General features: G+C 35.2%; 1 long non-coding RNA gene across 1 annotated transcript; it reads left to right on the top strand.

Annotated features, from left to right (window-relative positions):
* The first annotated feature begins 1,494 nt into the window (after nucleotides 1-1,494).
* On the top strand, nucleotides 1,495-7,329 carry LOC139146390 (uncharacterized). Its single transcript, XR_011555145.1, has 4 exons — nucleotides 1,495-1,732; nucleotides 2,986-3,145; nucleotides 5,737-5,844; nucleotides 7,267-7,329. It is a non-coding gene; the product is annotated as an uncharacterized lncRNA (long non-coding RNA).
* Nucleotides 7,330-20,342: the final 13,013 nt, after the last annotated feature.

The following is a 20,342-nucleotide window of genomic DNA, read 5'->3' as shown; positions in this document are numbered from 1 at the left end:
GCATATGGGATACACAAGATTTGTGTTAGATACGTTTAACTGTGTATACGGCATGATTCGGCTCATTAATATAAGTTTCATACATTAACACCAATCTGTCCTAATGGAGTAGCTGGCAGTTTACTATCAGGCAACTAGTAAAGTGAGTAAGCAAAATTTACTGCATTGGCAGGTGAGCCAACGTAATTTCACTGTCAGCACTCTAGTGAAAATTGCTTCATTGTGTTTTTCAACATTTACAATTGTAGTATACAAGTGAATTGCATTTTCACATTGATCTGCTTGACCAGAAAATTCGTCAGCCTTTTGCTGAAGTAGGTTTATATCTTCTTGTGTATATGGGCCAACTCTGAGATGATTAAGTAATTCTGCAAAATGTTTATCATCTTTCTGTCACATAATATCTGTCAGTTCATGCTCTGTAAAGTACTTTTTCCAGAGGTTTATTGGTAAAGGGCCATATCCCTGGTATAGATCTTTAAAAATCCATCCATCCATGACAGGTTTGAGTTGCAACATATCACCTACAGAGACTATTGACACACCAACAAATATCTTATTAGTCCCCACGGACACCGTCCGGGGGGACTTATAGGTTTGGTCATGTCCGTGCGTGCGTCCGTTCACGCAGATATCTCAGAGATGCCTGGAGCAATTTTGTTCAAACTTGGTACAAGGATTATTATCTATGCCATACATATATGCATGTCGATTTGTTTTACGATCTGATCCAATATGGCCGTCTGGTGGCCATTTTCTTTCCTGTATTTGATGTCGGTGTGTACATTCATGCAAATTTCTCAGTAATATGCTAAAAGCGATTCCATTCAAATTTGGTACATAGATTACTCTATATGTTATACATATGCACATGATTTTCGTTTTGATCCGGTCTAAAATGGCTGCCTGGCGGCGTTTTGTTTCCTATATTTGACGACTGTGCGTTCATTCACGTAAATTTCTCAGCGATGCTGGGCGCGATTGCATTGAAAGTTGGTACATATATTAATCCCTATCACCCTATATGCATGCCAATTTTTGTAATGATTCGATAAAAAATGGCTGTCACTCTGATCTCAGCCTAGCAAATTTACATGCATTTGCCATAAAATCTTTTCAAATGAACAGCGCCCCACATATTAGCCCGTAGTCATTAAGTTTTTTTCCCGATACAGAAAATCTCTCTTTTCCAGTTTAAAACACCATTGGAAGGATTATTTTCGTTCCGAAACTGACAAATTACCGGTAAGTTGCCGTTTCTGTTGTATTTCACGCGATTATTTGTTCACATAATTATTAGGTCATATGCATTTCGACTGGTGTGTCCGAGTGGACTTTCTCGAATTTTCCGAGATTTTCAACACTGCCATGCTTCAATGTGCTGGATTCAGAAAGTTTAAAATTGACATGGATTGTTCAGTTATTTATTATTTTCTCGAAATATGTGTATTTTAAGACTGCTCAAGATCTGGGAATGCTTAGACTAAGTATGGCTTATTTAAATCATCGTAAACCACGCGCCTCTTAACGGCAACAGCTCAGCGCTACCCGTCAAGAGACTGTGGTTGATTACGCTAAGATTTGCGAGGAATGGGGCATCACATAATATGTGTACTGACCAAGTGTTAAGGAACAGTTCGTGACCCCATTTCAGCCTCTTTCACGGACTGTACCATTCAGTAAAGCATCATTGAGGAGGGAGAGAGACGGAGGCATCCCATACGATATTAAGGTAACACTCTCACAGTTCTTGCTTTCACGAGATATTTGTCACTAAGACAGTGTGCTGTATCCACCCTAAATCTTTAAATTGTGATTGTTATTGACCGACTTCAATACTTTTGGTATATTTCATATTACAAACGGAGAAAAGTGACACGTACCCCAGGCTCTAGACTAAGGTGTACCATTTTGTGTGACTAATGACCAATTTATTAGGATTTTCAAATCATGTTTAGACACAAAACAACCACAGAATCACCAAACCCAAGTGCATACATTTATTTTACCAGATCAACAACATATTTACACTCTAATCAACTTATACAGTTCACACCTTTTGTCTAAAATGTACCAGCTTGGTCCTTGGTCACATTTTCTGTGTGACTAAGGACCAAGGGGGGATTTTCAAATAATATTTAGACACAAAACAACCACAGAATCACCAAAACCAAGTGCATACATTTATTTTACCAGATCAACAACATATTTACACTCTAATCAACTCATACAGTTTACACCTTTTGTCTAAAATGTACCAGCTTGGTCCTCGGTCACATTTTTTTGTGACAAATAAGAACCAAGTGGGGATTTTCATATCCTTTGAAAATACAAAATAACCACTGAATCACCAAAACCAAGTGCATACATTTATTTTACCAGATCAACAACATATTTACACTCTAATCAACTCATACAATTCACACCTTTTTTTCTAAAATGTACCATCCTGGTCCTTGGTCACATTTTTTGTGACTAAGGACCAAGTGGGGATTTTCATATCATTTGAAAATACAAAACAATCACAGAATCACCAAAACCAAGTGCATACATTTATTTTACCAGATCAACAACATATTTACACTCTAATCAACTCATGCAGTTCACACCTTTTGTCTTAAATGTACCAGCTTGGTCCTTGGTCACATTTTTTGTGACTAAGGACCAAGTGGGGATTTTCAAATAATATTTAGACACAAAATAATCACAGAATCACCAAACCCAAGCGCAAACATTTCTTTTACCAGTTCAACAACATATTTACACTCTAATCAACTCATGCATTTCTCACCTTTTGTCTAAAATGTACCATCCTGGTCCTTGGTCACATTTTTTTGTGACTAAGGACCAAGTGAGGAGTTTCAAAACATATGAAAACACAAAACAACCACAGAATCACCAAAACGAAGTGCATACATTTATTTCACCAGATCAACAACACATTTGCCAATTTTGTTTTTGTTATAATTTGTCTTTTGATAACAGATTATTCAAAATGTGGAAATTCCATAAAGCAGTGGAGGCACACAATCCTAATAAGTTGAATTTTTGTCACCCAAATTGGAAACTCAAGAGGAGATTATTGAAGAAAACAACTGTTCGTGCTCATCCAAAGGGAGCTGCCAAAAATATACAGCAAGTACGTGTAAGTTGAAAAGTTACTTATATCACTAACACACATGCTGTTGATAGTTCTAAATCTTTGCATCAGAATCTTAGTCTCCACAGACAAAGCCTTGGGACATAAATTGCACTCTGCCCATCCACAGGTGCATAGCCACGGTATATTGATATCCCAGTTCAACAATCAAGATATCTGCAGATGATATGATGGACAGAGTGAAATGATCAAAATATTGTCAGCCTCAAGCTATTTCTGATTATATTCTGAATATATTTGCCAAAAAGAAATTGTTTTGCCATATAATATTATATTCTGAATATATTTGCCAAAAAGAAATTGTTTTGTCATATAATATTATATTATAATTAGCTCCCATATATGCATATTATGTATATATGCAAATGGGAGGTATTCGTATAAGGTTGAAAAATGTCGTCTGTATGTATGTGTGTATGTATGTATGTATGTATGTATGTATGTATGTACCGTATGTATGTCCGTCCACGTCAAAAAGTCCTAAACCGTAGCATCTACTGTCTTAGTATTTGGTGTACAGGTGCACCCAGGGGTGGAGATGTGAATTTGTTCAAATGAACAAATCAGTGCCAAAAATATGCAAATGAGGGGAAAAAAAGGAAAAATCCTGCAAATGGCTAAAACTCAGTAAGCATTGGTCAGATTTGGTTGAAACTTGGTATGCAGATTTCTTTAGGTATTCTAAATTATGTGTGCAAAAATTGGGATGAAATTTTCATGTTTGTATTTTTAGGGTATTTTTTCCGTTTTGAGTAAAAAAATCTTGTTCTCTGGTATCGCTCGTCTGCTTGCTATGAAACTTTATATTCATGTTCCTCAGGATGGCCTCAGTCATGCTTGTACAAATTGTATTGATATTGTCATATTTGTAATTTTGGGGCAATTTTCCCAATTTTTGATAAAAAATTTTTTTATCCAAAAACTACTGATTTGATAGCTTTGATATTTGGTATACAGGTATCTAAGATTAATCTCAATATAATGCATTGAAGGTATGTTGAAACTGGCCATTTTTTTTATTTTGGGGGCAATTTTTGCCTTTTTTGGTACAAAAATTTTTCTCCTAAAACTTCATTCTGATCTGGTAGCTTTGATATCTAGTGTACAGGTTCCTAGGGTTTATGTTAATTAGATATATTCAAAAGTAGGATGAAATCTGCAATTTTGTATTTTGGGGGGCAATTTTTCTCATTTTTGGTCAAAAAATTTGTTTCTCAAAATTTACCTGTCTGATTGCTTTGATATTTAGTAAACAGGTTTTTCTGGTTTTGTTAATAAGATATATTGAAATTAAGTTGAAATCCGGAATTTTGAATTTTTGGGGCAACTTTGCGAAACTGTCACTTTTACTGGGATATCTTTCATTTTGTATTTTTAAGATTTTTTTTGGGTAATTTTATATCTACTGGAACTAAGAGTATATAATGTGGTGATTTAGTAAGCATTTGATATGGTAAACTGTATTTGGTGTTGAAATGCTGTAAAAAAATCCTGGCAGATTTTGAAAAAATTCCAAACAAATGCCGATAAAAAATTCAGCCAGAGTAGGTTTGATTAAAAGAAAAGGTGGGAGAGTGGGGAAAAAAAGAATTATGGATCGATAAAAAAGATAATGTACCTCATCGATCTTCCAGACACCCTCCCTTATCAATGGTCCACCCGATGTATTTTTGTGCGCAATTATCATGCAGTGTATTTAGTTTAAGATGTCAAGTTAGGTAAGGATTTGAAAGGAATAGTCAAGTTCACCACAGTTTAACTTTATCTCTTGTGTCATCATCCTTGTGTATGTAATTGGTTTAGTTTGTTAGTTGTTCCAGATGTGGATGCACCAGCTGTTCTGGAAGAACAATGTTTACTTTATCCTGTAGGGTTTCTGAGTTGATGATTGTATGTTGAAATTTCTCCATGTATCTGGTGTATGGGCAAAGTGTAAACATTGGTTGCATGTTATGTATTTCAGTCTATGTCAAATATTGTAAATGAAAAATCAAGAACAGTTTACTGTGTGCTTGTAAAAGATAACATATTATTTCTCAATACATATACTGCCTTGCAGATTGATTGTCTTAAAGATTCCCTTATCACAGAAGTAGAAAAGGAAAATAAACTAATCAAATTGCTGTAACATATTCACTCTCAGTGCCTGTATAGGCGTATACTTCACTATTTTATCATTACATTCAGCTGTTGTTATATCTTTATCACTTTCCATGGGCCAAGGCACACTTGGGGTCAATGTCATCACTCTGTGCCAGTCTGTGTATGTCAGTCTGTCTGTATATGTATGTCCATGTTTCATACAATTGTTGACTTGTTTTGATAACTATATGGGAGCGAACAGTGATGTTGTCACTATTTTTTCAAACTTAGCATAAAGAGAGAGTAATGTGGCAAACAGATACATGTCAATTTATTTCGTGATATGATCCAATATGGGCACCAGGCTGCAATTTCGATGCAAAATTTTATAAGAAATTACATTGATGACCAAATAGTTCTTGAGATGAATATTATGCTTACTATATAAGAGCCTTTCAGATGTTGCTTTGAGTAAGTATACATATCATATACAGGGGCAAGTCACATGGCTGAGTTTGCAGAAAATCCCCAAATAATACAGCATTTCAAAAAAGTGGCCATGGCAAGAGAATTGCCAGCGCCATCTGGCCTGCAAAATTAGGGTAAGTTATGCTCATTTAGTTAATTACTAGACTCCTGCTCCCTAATGTCAACAATATTACATATAATGCAAGGTCATGTGAGGTGAATTAATATAAACTATGCAAAGTGTATTAAGTGGCGTTTTTAGCTAACATTTTTTATACCAGGAGTGTTCTCCCCATGATTTTTTGATAGATGTGCGCCTAATTATAATATTACATAGTTGTTACATAGTATACAACGTGTTGAGCGGTCTCAGTCAGAAAAATGTAACAACTTAGCCGGCTATTGAACCACTCTTTTTTGGGAGTGGAGATTTAGCCGAGCGGTTCTGTCTATGGCCTCTCAGCTAGGCGACTGATGCCGTATGTTGTGGGTTCGAATCCGATTGAAAACTAGCCGTATTTAAATGCCAGTCTTTATTCATCTTTTATACAAAGTCATGTGAGGTGAATTAATATCAATTATGCCAAGTGTATTAACTGGCATTTTAGCTAACAATTGTTATACCAAGAGTGTTCTCTCCATGATTTTCTGATAGATCTGTGCCTAATTTCAAAACAAGAGATGTAATTGTTATTGTATTGAGTTTCTATTGTTTACAGAAAATATATAGAGTAGTGGCCACAACTCTATAATTGCTCTTGGGAGAACATTCACTAATGTGTGCTTAGGCCAAGAAAAATAGAAAGTTTGTTTCTCATCCTAGACATATTGCAAAAATGATGCTGTGACGTGGTTTTTTTTCTTTAATTTTTTTTAATCTTCAACCACTGCAACGTGAACAAACATGAGAACAACATGCATAGACATAAATGTGCAGCAGTGTTGCTTTAGTATTTTTGTATAGCAACAGTTCTGTGCCATGGTTTGACTTTTAGTGCAGCAATGCACAGTTTTGACAGCTTAACATAACAGTGATATATGTGTACAGTTCTGAATGGAATGTTAGTGTCAGTTATTTTGTTTACTGCTCTGTTTTATACAGCACTGTACAATGCACTATTGTTGCATATTTTTGCAAGTTATTCCTATTTTATTTTCTCATGAGCAGAAAAACAGTCGATACGGTGGTCTGAATTGACACGCGCGAGGATTAGAAGCAAATTTTTTTTTTTTTTTTTTTTTTTTTTTTTTTTTTTGCCTTAATTGGGATTTTTTTAGCGGATGAAGTTATAAACACTACAGCTGTTATCATGGTATTTTGTGTGCAGATGCACTTGGGACTGAAGATTGGATTTTGTTCAGTGTAATTTGTTATTACCGGTATCAGAAGTATGCAAATGAGCTTCAAATATATGAAACTTGTCAAAGTCTAAAAATTGAATAACTGCATGACAGATTACTCTTAAATAAGTTTGCAAGTTTGTAAGGTATACCCGGTATTGTTAAGTTGTTCCATGTCCTAAGAAACAAGTTTCTTTTACTATTTCCTGATGCAGAATCATTGACAATTCCTACAGCCAGTGTAAATCAATATAATGTGAGGACCCTCAGAAAGCTGATACCAAAGTTGGTGAATCCCACTGGTAAGTAAATTTGTAAAAATTATATGTACATTACCTATTTGTGTTACTTATTATGAAGACAGCGTTGAACAAATAACAGGAATTGTGCACCACAGGAAATAGTAATCCCGAAATCGTTTTTACAGTTTTTATACTTTTATATGTTGAGTGATCTGTAACATTCAGTTGTCATCGGTGTCATAATTACAACTATTGGTGTTATGTTTCGTAGGCAATATAGGCGAGCGGCAGACACACCTATTTTTCACACTTAATGTACCCATCTTACATACGGCCACATCATATGTCATTTGAAAGCTTATTATCTCTACTTCAAGAAAATTGACGATGTGGAGCTGCCATGTAGGGCCATCTCCCCTAATTTGCATAATTCAAACGGGTATCCAATTTGCATAAATGCGATATAAAATTAGAAATTTCATGGTTGACTACTCTAAACATACTTTTAAACTACCGAGTGATATATCAAATGAAAGGTATTTGCATGTAGAATACAACATGGATATCCAAAGAGATTGATTTCACTGAAATATTTCCATATTTATTATGAAAAATTATTTTCCCCTTTTGAATAACAATATTTTAATAATTTTAACACATGCAGCCACATCATACAGCCACACCATTCGTCATTTAAAAGCTTATTATCTCTTCTTCATGAAAATGCACAATGTTGAGCTGTCAAGTAGGGTCATAGCCCCTAATTTGCATAATGTACATGGGTACCCAATTTGCATAAATGCGATGTTAAATCAGAAATTTATTGTTAACTACTCTAAACATACTTGTAAACTATCGAGTGATATATCAAATGAAAGATATTTGCATGTAGAATACAGCTTTTATATCCAAAGACATATTTAAGGTGGTTGGAAAGGCTAGAGCGTCAGTTATAAATTTCAACAAAACTATTAAAATATAAAAGTAGTCAACATTCTCTGTGGAATAAAAAAAACTAGACATTTGGGCATAAAGGCATTGCAGAGTTATAGCCTGTTAAAACTTCTGAAAAACTGACCAAATATGAAGAAGTTGGGGAGTCCTTAGTGTATTAACTATGGTAGAGGTCCCCTAGCTTTTAATAAAATGTTTGAAAAGGGAAAGTCATTATTTGCTGTTTTTCAGGAAAGTTTGACAAGGCGGTGCTGGCATTCAGAGTGAGTGACTGCTATTGTAAATGCATTTTTAGATTCTTTGAGTGTCAAAGAGGTGTCAAAAGTGAGATTAACCAAAAAAACTGGTCTATGACTTCAAACGAGGGGTGCAAATATGGCTTGTTTTCAACATTTTTGACAGAATAACAGTTTTCCTACATAATTGTATACCAATTTAATCCAACTTTGAAATGAGATATGGACATGGAATTTTACAGCCTATTAACAAGGTTACAGATAAGATTTGTACGGCACAGTTTCCTGTATTTGAAGTACTTTTTGAAAATCACATTTTGAAATTTGAAAGAATTTTTAATAATTTTTTGATATATAAACCCATGTAAAATCATAAAAACAAATTTTATTTACAAATCCTGCCGTACAAATCTTACAATAAATAGTGTCAACATATTTATAACTAATTTGGTAATATTAATACTATCCAATTATTATTAAATTCAAATATGTAAAAAAAATATGAAAAATTAAATTTTAATATTTACTGGTGTCATATTTCAAAATCATGGCTGCAAATATACAATTTTTATATTCTTTGGAGAAAATATTAACTAAGGGAGTTATTCTGAAAATCTTAACTAAATATCTTGATTCTAACACTTGAAATTTGACATTAACTCTGAGAAAAGAATTGGTGCAAAAATAGCCTTTCCAACCACCTTAAATTGAATTCACTAAAATATTATCATATTTATATTGAAAAAATATTTGCCAATTTTGAATAACAATATTTTTAAAAAATCAATACATTCAGCCACATCATACAGCCACATCATACGTCATTTGAAAGCTTATTATCTGTACTTCAAGAAAATTGACAATGTTGAGCTGTCAAGTACGGCCGTAGCTCCCAAATTGCATAATTCACATGGTACGGAAATTACAGAAGAATGTGATATAAAATTAGGAATTTACTAACTACTCTAAGCATACTTTAAACTATCGAGTGATATATCAAATGAAAGGTATTTGCATGTAGGATACAAAATAGATACCCAAAAGAGATATTAAAATGATTTTATTGAATTTTTTTCATTATTATATCGAAAAATATATTTTCCCCTTTTGAATAACGATATTTTAATAATTTTAACACATACCACTACATCATACAGCCACATTATACGTCACTTGAAAGCTGATTACCTCTGCTTCACGAAAATTGACGATATGCAGATGCAAAATAGAGCCAAAATTCTTTAATTTGCATAATTGGTCTATAATCTAACCTTTGTTCGACTCTACCAAGCCACACTCTGTCTTTTTTAGTTATACAGTAGAGAGAGAGTCCGAAGATGTTACTTCTAAGATTAATTAACTTTATTCAAGTGATTATCAAGTTACACAATCAGATATCATGTACATTGAGTAGCTCATACATATGAAGTAGGTTACTTAATTTTCATATCATGACAACTCCCCTTTTATTGTCTCATCTTTTAGCAGATGGAGATGCCTTTAGAGACAGAAACATTGCAGCTGATGATGCTGCAGGTGGACACGTCGTACAAGTTGGAACCGATGCAGCTGACATTGATACGAGGTGGTAAGGGCAACCCATTCATTTTTTCTCTAATCTCCGTAGGAAAAGGAAGGCAGGACAGATGATGGACACAAAAAAAACTTCCAAGTTCCAATAAATATGGGGTTGTTTCAGTTCAATATTCTGTTTACTCTGTACTTTCAGTCTTTTCAATTTCTTTTTTTTCCTTTAGACTGGGTTTCTTGTTACAGAAACAGTTCACATGACTTTAAAGAGATAATTATCATGCATTATTACAAATAAATATTATTACAACACTTTGAGTTTCCAAGTACAAAATTTGAGATTAACAGGTCATGATCTATGGTTATGTGGCATCTCATTTGAGTACAAACAATGTGATCTATATCTTTAAACAAGGCCAACTAGACTGCTACATATACATAATACACTCAGCTACCTACAGCTTTCAACAAAGCATTCTGCAGATGTGATAGACACTGTATACCAGATCTGATAGATATCCAAGAATTCATCCTTGTCAAGTTGTCAAACAACTGTACAAAGTGCCAGATAAGGTACATGCTAAGGAACAGTACATCCTTGATATGTTGAAGAGTAATACAGGAGCAGATGGATCAGTTTTGTTCCTCATCCGAGGTACTGAAGTTTGCCAGACAGCTTGGTGAAATATACACGGGATAGCTGACAGAACATTTTGACGTGTTCAAGCACCTTCAAAAGTGATACTTGTCATCAATCTCAGTTCAAGTAGTCAAAAACGTCGTTGGCAATTAATCTGTTGAGACTTCAGGAGCCCTGGCTTGGATGAGGTTTTTTTTGAACGTACTGGCGATAAGCTTCCTGATGTTTTCAGAATCCACTTACCATCATTCCTCACCAAGACTGCTGTCTACGTAACTTTTCAACAAGAAGAGGCAGCCAGAAGCCTGGTACCGTCAACAGACTTGAAAATGGTGTCCAGCTCACAGTTTTACCGCTTATGGAGTGAATATTTCCCACATGTGAACATTCCTCCTGTAAGTCGCTTTTAGATTAATTTGGCTAAAAACTTTTTGTAGAAGAAGTTGTATTTTTAAACTTTTGTGCAAAAAATTAACATGTAATGATAAATTACAAGGTTACAATACTTTGGGGTAAGGGCTAAACTGAATGCAACTAGTAATAGGATATAGTTTCTTGGCCAAAGTAGTATCTGAACGAAATACATCAAACAACTAAGCACAGCTATATTTGCAACTGCGGTGCTAAATTTTGTCATTGTTGTACAAAAGTGGTCCTCTAAAACTTATATACAGAGATGGAAGAAATTTCTTTTTAAATTTTATTCTCTATCAAAGGAAAATAGACTGACAAAATGTGACGTCTGTACTGCCTTAAAGGACAAAATGTTGATTGGGTAGAGGAAGTACAAATAAAGTCAAAAATAATTTTGACTGGCTTTAATTTTACAAGGGGATTTCGTATCCCAATCCAGTAAGGGAACAAATGAAAAATCTCTATGGCTTGTAAATGTGTACAACTCGAGTTCTTGTTCCGTGAAAATCAACCTAAACTATCTTAAACCTTGCCAAAGCGGCCTGAAACGAGCACATATGGTTTCATAAACAAATTGTCCACACAGCTATCCATATTATAATACTTATTTTCCGAAATAAAGCAGATTTTTCAAGAAAAGTTGGCTACGGGCCAGTGTTCAGCGTGCATGAGAAATGATCGCTTGCCATTGTTCAAGTCCATTACTAATCACACTTATAAACACGATGTTTATTGGGGTGTTCAGCAGACGCGGTTGCGTATAAGCTGAATCCCGGGCCCAACCGAAGCGGCCTTTAAGATGTTCTGAATTACAGTGGTTTGCATTTTCAATACTTTTAACAATGTGAGACTGTCAATGTTTAAGGTACACAGTCCGGGTCAGCTCCAAAATTGGAGACTCATTATGATAATGTATTCCGGCATTCAGCCAATCATCACCCAGATTACATCATTAATAAAGTACAGGTCACGCTGGGTCACAAATTACCCACCAAGTGTGATCGGCAGTTTTGGGCCGCTTATTAAGCCCCTGTCTTGTGAATTTCGACGAATTTCGACAGTCAACATAATCCACGTGTTCTGCAGAAGGTCATGTCCAACAAGGAGTCCGATTAGTGAACAAATATTCGAAATATTGACGATTCATTTCTACCCCCAGTTTTCGATTTCGCTCAAGTACCGAGAATCATTTTGTGGATGTTCGTCATCTCTATTAGAAATACTGTTATAAAGGTTATTTGTGTAGGTACGCGTATAACATTTTGCAAGAAAGAAGAGCAATGTCAGAGCTTTAAAACGATACCTGTTTTGTAGTTGTCAAACGCAGACTAAAAATGGTACGCGATTTTGAAAATGTGTTGACAGAGTGGCCACACAACTGTTCCCCATACGGTAGAATTTGTATCGCTGCCATCTCCGATACAAATGGGGTATTCTGAACGATCTGTGTAGGTACACGATTTATATTTCGCAGGACTTCAAGCCAGAGTCTAGGAATCACAGCGATATATGGGGTTTGGTTGTCTTAGCCAGAACAAAACTGGTACGCGATTTTGAAATTGTGTTTTGACAGAGTGGCCACACAACTGTTCGACATTATGACAGAATACGGCGCGGGAGTTCGACACAGTATGGCGTACGTAACGAAGGACGCATGTGGAGGTTGCCAGGAAATACAATTTTTACTGATGGCGCGCTGGCCGCTGATTGGCTAATGAGAGGGGGAAATATTATGGTATAGCGTCTCCAATTTTGGAGCTGACCCGGACTGGTACAGGTTTACTTACGGTAGTGTTCAATTCAGTGTTTACGGCATGTCGCAGTTATTTGAATTTTCATTTTGTGCACAGTCTCGGCACATCTACAAACGTTCCTTTTCTTTTTTCGAGGGCATAGCTTTTCAAGTTTGTTATGGTTAATAGATGCACCTTGCTAAATTAGCGTTATTGGCTTTTTTCGGCAAATGAGTTTTTTAAGCATGCTAAAATCTGGAGTAGGTCAAATTATACTGAAATTGGTTGCTAGAGGGCACTTCCATATGCCAGTTTTCTTATGGTGACCCCTTTTTTTCATTTGCATTGGAATCTTTACACCATGAAGCTTAATGTACAAGGATCTGGAGGAAAGTTTGTGTTCAGACCATGAAATTTCTATTGAAAATATCAAAATTTGGCCAAATTGTGCTTTTCTCATTATAGAACTATAACTATTCATCTAAATGTCGTTATATTTTTCTTTGTTTACTTAAACAAGATCACAAAACTGATATATGTCAATAGAGGGACTTGTGTTGAATAAAATCCGGTGAATTAATTGTTTTTACTTTGTTTCAGTTTATTGTTCAATATTGATAGTTAATTTAATAAATAATTTTCATTGCCCTGTCTTTCCAAGATTTGGCATTCTTTACCTTTCTCTATTTCAAAGGTAGTTGGAATAGAATTAACCATGCATAGTACTAATCTCTGATAGATGTGTTTCAATTTTCTGAGATAGCTAAATGATTTTTCAACTGGTTTTTATGCATTGTGCTGGCTGACAACAACATTGCATAACTTTCAGCATAAAATTTCATGCGCCAAATTGTGGCCTTTCTTCACAGAAGATATTTGTTGGATGTCTTACTCTTCAATGTTAACTGTATTGTTGTTACTATGTAATTGTCATTGGAACTATGAGGTTTTGCAAAAAAATTCAATGTGGGATTTTCCCACTGTAGGTTGGTTAGATCATTTAAGAAGTTCTAGAGATCTTATATCCAAATATGACAAACTATCACTAAGATTACAAGAGACAGTATTCCTGGCTTTGACTCAGAACAGTAATTTTGCAGCTTTTCGAGATACGTATTGTCACTGGTTTACTGCCAGAGGGTGTATTAAGTTACCTGGAGGTACCCTCGCACCATTAGTCTCTGTTATCTAGACTCCTCATTGGTGCTTCTCTGTGGTAGCCCAGTGGAAATACCCCTCAGGAGTCTGGGTAACCAAGACTAATGGTGCAATGGTATCATTTAATCCAACCACATCAGGGTAACTTAATACACCCTCTAAAAGTAAAACAAGTGACATTTCGTGCCTTGAAAATGTGCAATATTGCTTTGTCGCTTTAGTGCATTTCACACTTTTCATGTATAATTTAGAGTGGCCCATAAACAGGGAATTTGCTTTTGCCTTGGTACTTGGTGCAAAAGTCATGGTTATTTCCAGGACCTGGCATAAACATAGAATGTTGCACAAAAAAAATATTTCATGTATTCTTAAGGTGTTCTGTATTACTGTGGTTTGTATTTCAATGCTTTTAACAATGTGAGACTGTCATTAAAATTCAGTACTTGCAGATTCAAGTGTATTGATTCTCTTATCCTTTAAAATTGAAAGGCACTCAAAACATTCATTTTCAGGTGAAAAAGTGACAAATACTACATTTATTCATCAAGACATTTATAATGACTAAAAATTTAACAATTTATACAATCGGGTCAGTCACAATCAGGGTGCTCTAGACAGATTTCGACATGTTACGCTTAAATATAAAAAAATACCGCAATTATACGGTGTCGCTCAAATTTGATCAGAATTGGTACATACCAGTATGGGTACCAAAGATCAACAATAAATGTTGTTTATCTGTTCAGTGCAGGAAAATTCTACGTTGACGTTATGACAATTATTTCTGCACAGTACAACCAGAAAAACAACAAGAAACATTTAAACCAGAAAAACAAGAATGACAAAAGTAATTAAGGTCTGAAACTTTAGGTACTGAAGGTCAACTTTAGCAACATGATATGCATAGCAGAAAGGCAGCTAGCCCCCCCCCCTTAGTTTGACCATAGACGGTCTTCCTCCCCTCTACTGACGGTCTTCCTCCCCTCTACTGTCTATGGTTTGAGCAGGTCTTTTAATATGTAACAGTTCATAAACAATGACAGGAAATGACTCAAATCAGTGGAGTAAGATTGTTTCAAGCCTGTTTCAGAATTTCGCTTTTTCTTACCTCATTTGCACATTTTTGACACTGATGTGTTCATTTGAACAAATTCACATCTCAACCCCTACATCTACCTGTACACCAAATACTAAGACAGTAGCTTTGGCGGTATGGGAGCCTTTGTGTGTGACGGACATACATCCGCACATACCTACAAATATACAGACACTTAGACTCATCATATAAGCTCTTTTTGGTATTTATATATAAAACCAAATATGAGCTAAAAATGTTGAGCAAAATTTAATGAAACATTGTTCTTAATATGAAACAACCAGTAGAGCCAAACAGGCCCCATCGAAAAAATGAAGTTTTTTTGATGATTTTGAGCTGAGTAGTGAAATCAAAGTGAGACTTGAGTGGACACCGTGGGTCATCAGTATGTAGTAGGGAGATGGTGCAGTGGCAAAGAATGTGAAATTTTCAGAAGAGTTACTTTCAGAATGTGCTTAGGAATACAATTCAGAATAACATTCAGACACTCACTTTGTGAGATAATATTCTGTATATTCCAGAAGAGTCCTTTCAGAATGTGCTTTGGAATACAATTCAGAATAATATTCAGACACTCACTATGTGAGATAATATTCTGTATATTCTAGAAGTAACAAGTCATTGACAATGACATAGTCCCCACTTGTAATAGGAGTAATAGTCTTGATGGGCAGGGAAATGAGGTCAGAAGTATCACTGGAGTGTATATGTTCAGATCTATGGCCACATAGGTCTATGTCATTGTTCCCAATTTGAAACACATAAGGCATGTCTAAGTTATGGTTCTAAATCGGGAAAAAAGATGAGACCTCTAGCTGTATTGGCCTGCCAAGAAATACATATGTGCATAATAAATGAGGTACAAGATGTGACATCTAAAGGTCTACTATCCTATCAAAATTGAAGCGTAAAGAACTTGTGGTTACTGAGTTATGCATATATATGCATATTCAAGGTCAAAGGTCAAGGTCACTTGACATTTTGAAAAAAAAACCCATTGTATTGCTAATTAATCCATATATGCCAAAATTCAGACCTCTAGCTCTATTGGCTTGCCCACAATTATATATGTGCATAATTAACGAGGTAAAGCATGTGTTGTCATAAGGTCTCCCATCCTACTAAATATAAAGGACATAGCACTTGTGGTTACTTATTTATTGACATAATCGTGTATTTTAGGTAAAAGGTTATCGAGGTCACATGACATTTTGTCAAAAAATTTCTATCTTATAGTCTGTCCCTATATACTAAAAATCATACATTTACCTCTATTGGCTTGCTCAAAATTAGATATGCACATAATTAATGAGGTACAATATGTGGCGTCATAAGGTGTCCCATCATACCAAATATGAAGGGTGTAGCACTTGTGGTTCCTGAGTTATGGACAAATATGTATATTTGAGGTCAAAGGTCATTGAGGTCACGTGACATTTTGTCAAAATAATTGTATTGCTAAGTTATCCCTATATACCAAAAATCAGACCTCTAGCGCTATTGGCTTGCTCAAAATTAGATATGTGCATAATTAATGAAATACCATATGTGGCGTCATAAGGTGTCCCATCATACCAAATATGAAGAGTGTAGCACTTGTGGTTACTGAATTATGCACAAATATGTATATTTGAGGTCAAAGGTAATTGAGGTCACGTGACATTTTGTCAAAAAAATAGCATTGCTAAGTTATCCGTACATACCAAAAATCAGACCTCTGGCTCTATTGGCTCGCTCAAAATTAGATATGCACATAATTAATGAGGTACAATATGTGGCATCATAGAGTGTCCCATCATACCAAATATGAAAGGTTTAGCACTTGTGGTTACCGAGTTATGGACAAATATGTATATTTGAGGTCAAAGGTCACGTGACATTTTGTCAAAGCGTCTGAGATATCTGCGTGAATGGATGGACTCACATGGATGGACTAACGGACTGACATGACCCAATCTATGAGCCCCCTGGACTTTATCTGTGGGGACTAAAAACTGTGTCACTGCATCCTTTTTGCAATATGAATACGATGAGAAACTAAATTTTATTTTTCTTGGCCTTATACATGGGAGTCTATGGACTGCCTTATACATGGGAGTCTATGGACTGCCTTATACATGGGAGTCTATGGACTGCCTTATACATGGGAGTCTATGGACTGCCTTATACATGGGAGTCTATGGACTGCCTTATACATGGGAGTCTATGGACTGCCTTATACATGGGAGTCTATGGACTGCCTTATACATGGAAGTCTATGGAGGTGAAAACTAAAAAGTCCTCTAACACGGCCAAATTTGATCGCATTGTGAAACAAATCAACGTGCATCTGTATGAGGTAGAGTACTATCCTTTTACCAAGTTTGAACGAAATCGCTCCAGGCGTCTCTGAGATATCTGCGTGAACGAAAAAAGTCATAAAATATGCAAATGAGCAATTAATTAATAAGCCACACCCACCAAAATCTAATCAGATATAAGTCTCATCATGATAATACCAAATACCAAATTGCATGACATTGGACCTAAGGGTTCTTAAGTTATGAGTGGAACAAAATCTGTCTACGGACAGATGGACGGACGGACGGACGGACAGATGGACGGACGGACAGACGGACGGACGGACAGACGGACACACACACAGACATTGTGGCGACATAGGACACCTTTGGTGCTTCGCACCACGGTGTCCAAAAAGTACCCTAAAAATGGGTCAAAATAGGCGTTATGCTGTTTCATCTGAAAAAGCACATTTTTTTAACTCACTTTTTGAAACTTTTAGATTAATTTTTCCGATTATTCAGAATATTTAAAGTATCACATAGCATTTCTTCTTTCTTTTGCAACTTATTTCATCTTAATACATGGATTTGAATGGAAATGGCGTGATAACAAGTGAAATTGGTGTGTCGTTACGCTTTTTATATTTTGACAACAGCATTGATTTATCTGTCTATTATCACTTGGAAAACATTACCCTAGAATGTTTCCTAAAGCATCTATTTAATTGTAAGACCAACTATGTTTAGTTGGTACTAAATGTTGATTTGGTCAATGTATTGATTATGAATGATCAATCATGAAAGTTGCCCACATTTTTTGTCCCAGAACTTTGTAGTGACACCTCATAACTTTCAGCCATATTCAGATAGTAGAGATCTGATGTCATTACCCAAAGTGGCCCTGTTTGCCTTCCTTATGTGTTATAAAAATATAATCCATTTACCACTTGTATTGTTTTAGTATATCAAAAAGTGGCCAAATGTAGTGTCCGTGACAGCTGTAGTGTCCATGACACTAAATCCAGACACTGCTTGTTACAGCCATTCAATCAGGTAATTCTATCGTTTACTAGCTGAAGTTACATTTTTATAACAGAGTAACTCAGTTTTAGAGTAAGACATCAAATAAAATATCTTAAACCTGAGAAAGATGTTTATGCTACCTTTTGAGATTGTAATGTTAAAAAAACTGTCCTATGGAATAACTCTATATGGGTTAAAAAAATGAACAGGAATAGTGTTATCACTTGTTTCCCAATGAAATATTAAAGTAGAAATGTTATTTATGATGAAATTAAAGTATAACACTTAATAAACTGATTTACTTTCATATTAAACCTCTTTCCATTTGCAACTAGCTCCACGTCACGGACACTACACCTCACAAGTGGTTAAACAGTTTTTACTGCATTTACATTTAAATGCACCTGACATCTAAAGTAAACTTCATAGACCATGCTAAAGCCTTTTAAAACAAAAGAAAATTTTTTGAATTGGTGGCAGTATATAATACAGGACTACTGCCATCACAGGTGACCGTGGTAGTATGACACTGAATTTCCAAGTATGAAGTGCTTGAACCAAAGTTGCATGAACTGCAGTGATAACTTGGAAAATATTCTGCAGGCATATAAGAATGAGATCATCACTTGGCGTCAGTGGAAGTACATAACTGTGACAAAAGATGGCAAGTCAAAACGGTGTATTTCATGTGTGGAAAACAATACTTCAATTGCAGACTTCACCGTGCAGACTTCATATCAAAGGCTGATATGAAGTTCTATCCACAGCACAATTATGTTCAGGGCAAATTGGCAACATCGGCAAATGTCCAACTGTCAAAAAAAAATAGTGACAATGTCACTGGTCGCTCCCATATAGTTATCAAAACAAGCTAAAATCAAGCTAAAAGATTTTTTTATCACAAATAGAAACAATTCCCCCAATAAAATAAAATTATGCAAATTTCACCAGAATTTGATCAAATCTTACTGACGTCACCCGTAAAAACCTCTACACTAAGTTTCAACTCAATCGGACGTGTGGTTTCAGAGTTAAAAAAAATTTTTGATCAAAAATGAAAAAAATAGCCAAAAAATGCAAATATGCAAAGTTCACCACGATTTGCCCAGATTTGGGAAAGGTCACTCCTATGCACTTCCATACCAAGTTTCAAATCAATCAGACTTGTGGTTTCAGAGAAGAAGATTTTTTTGACCAAAAATGGGAGAAAATTACAAAAAAATTCATGAAAAATAGCTAGTCCAAGATACTGACCCAAGATGTGCACAATCATTTCAGGTCAGCCCAAAGTACTTACATGCTAATTTTTCATCTAATCTGCTCAGTGGCTATTGAGATTTTCAATAAAATGTAAACTAGTAAACATATATACATACGGCTATAAGAGCTAACAAGCGACCCAATGGTCGACAGAGCTCTGCTGTGTTATGTAGAGAGCAACTTTTTGTGACATATGTATTGATGAAGAAGGTTGAGATCTTGATAGCTCATTTCAGGATGGCCTGACCTAAAATGGCAAAATTAGCTGCAAAAATACAAAATTGATGATTTCATCATAATTATGTATAAAATGTATACCAAATATCAAAGCTATCACATGAGTAACTTTGAGAAACAAATATTTTGACCAAAAACGGCAAAAACTGACCCAAAAATACAAAAATTGAAGATTTCATCAAATTTCACTATATCACACTAAGAGAACCCCAGGAACCTGTATACCAAATATCAAAGGCATCAGACAAGTAGTTTTTGAGAAACACATTTTTTGACCAAAAATGGCAAAAATTGCACCAAAAATACAAAATTGCAGATTTCATCATATATTCCGTATATCATATTCAGTTTATCTGTAGGAACCTGTATACCAAATATCAAAGCTGTCAGACGAGCGGTTTTGATGAAATAAATTTTTGACCAAAAATGACAAAAAAATTCCTTAAAAATACAGATTTGCTTATTTCATCACAATTTGAACAAATC

Source organism: Ptychodera flava, chromosome 12, assembly GCF_041260155.1.
Source record: "Ptychodera flava strain L36383 chromosome 12, AS_Pfla_20210202, whole genome shotgun sequence".
NCBI lineage: Eukaryota > Metazoa > Hemichordata > Enteropneusta > Ptychoderidae > Ptychodera > Ptychodera flava.
The sequence above is the reverse complement of the archived record's forward strand: the minus strand, read 5'-3'. Positions and strand labels throughout refer to the sequence as shown.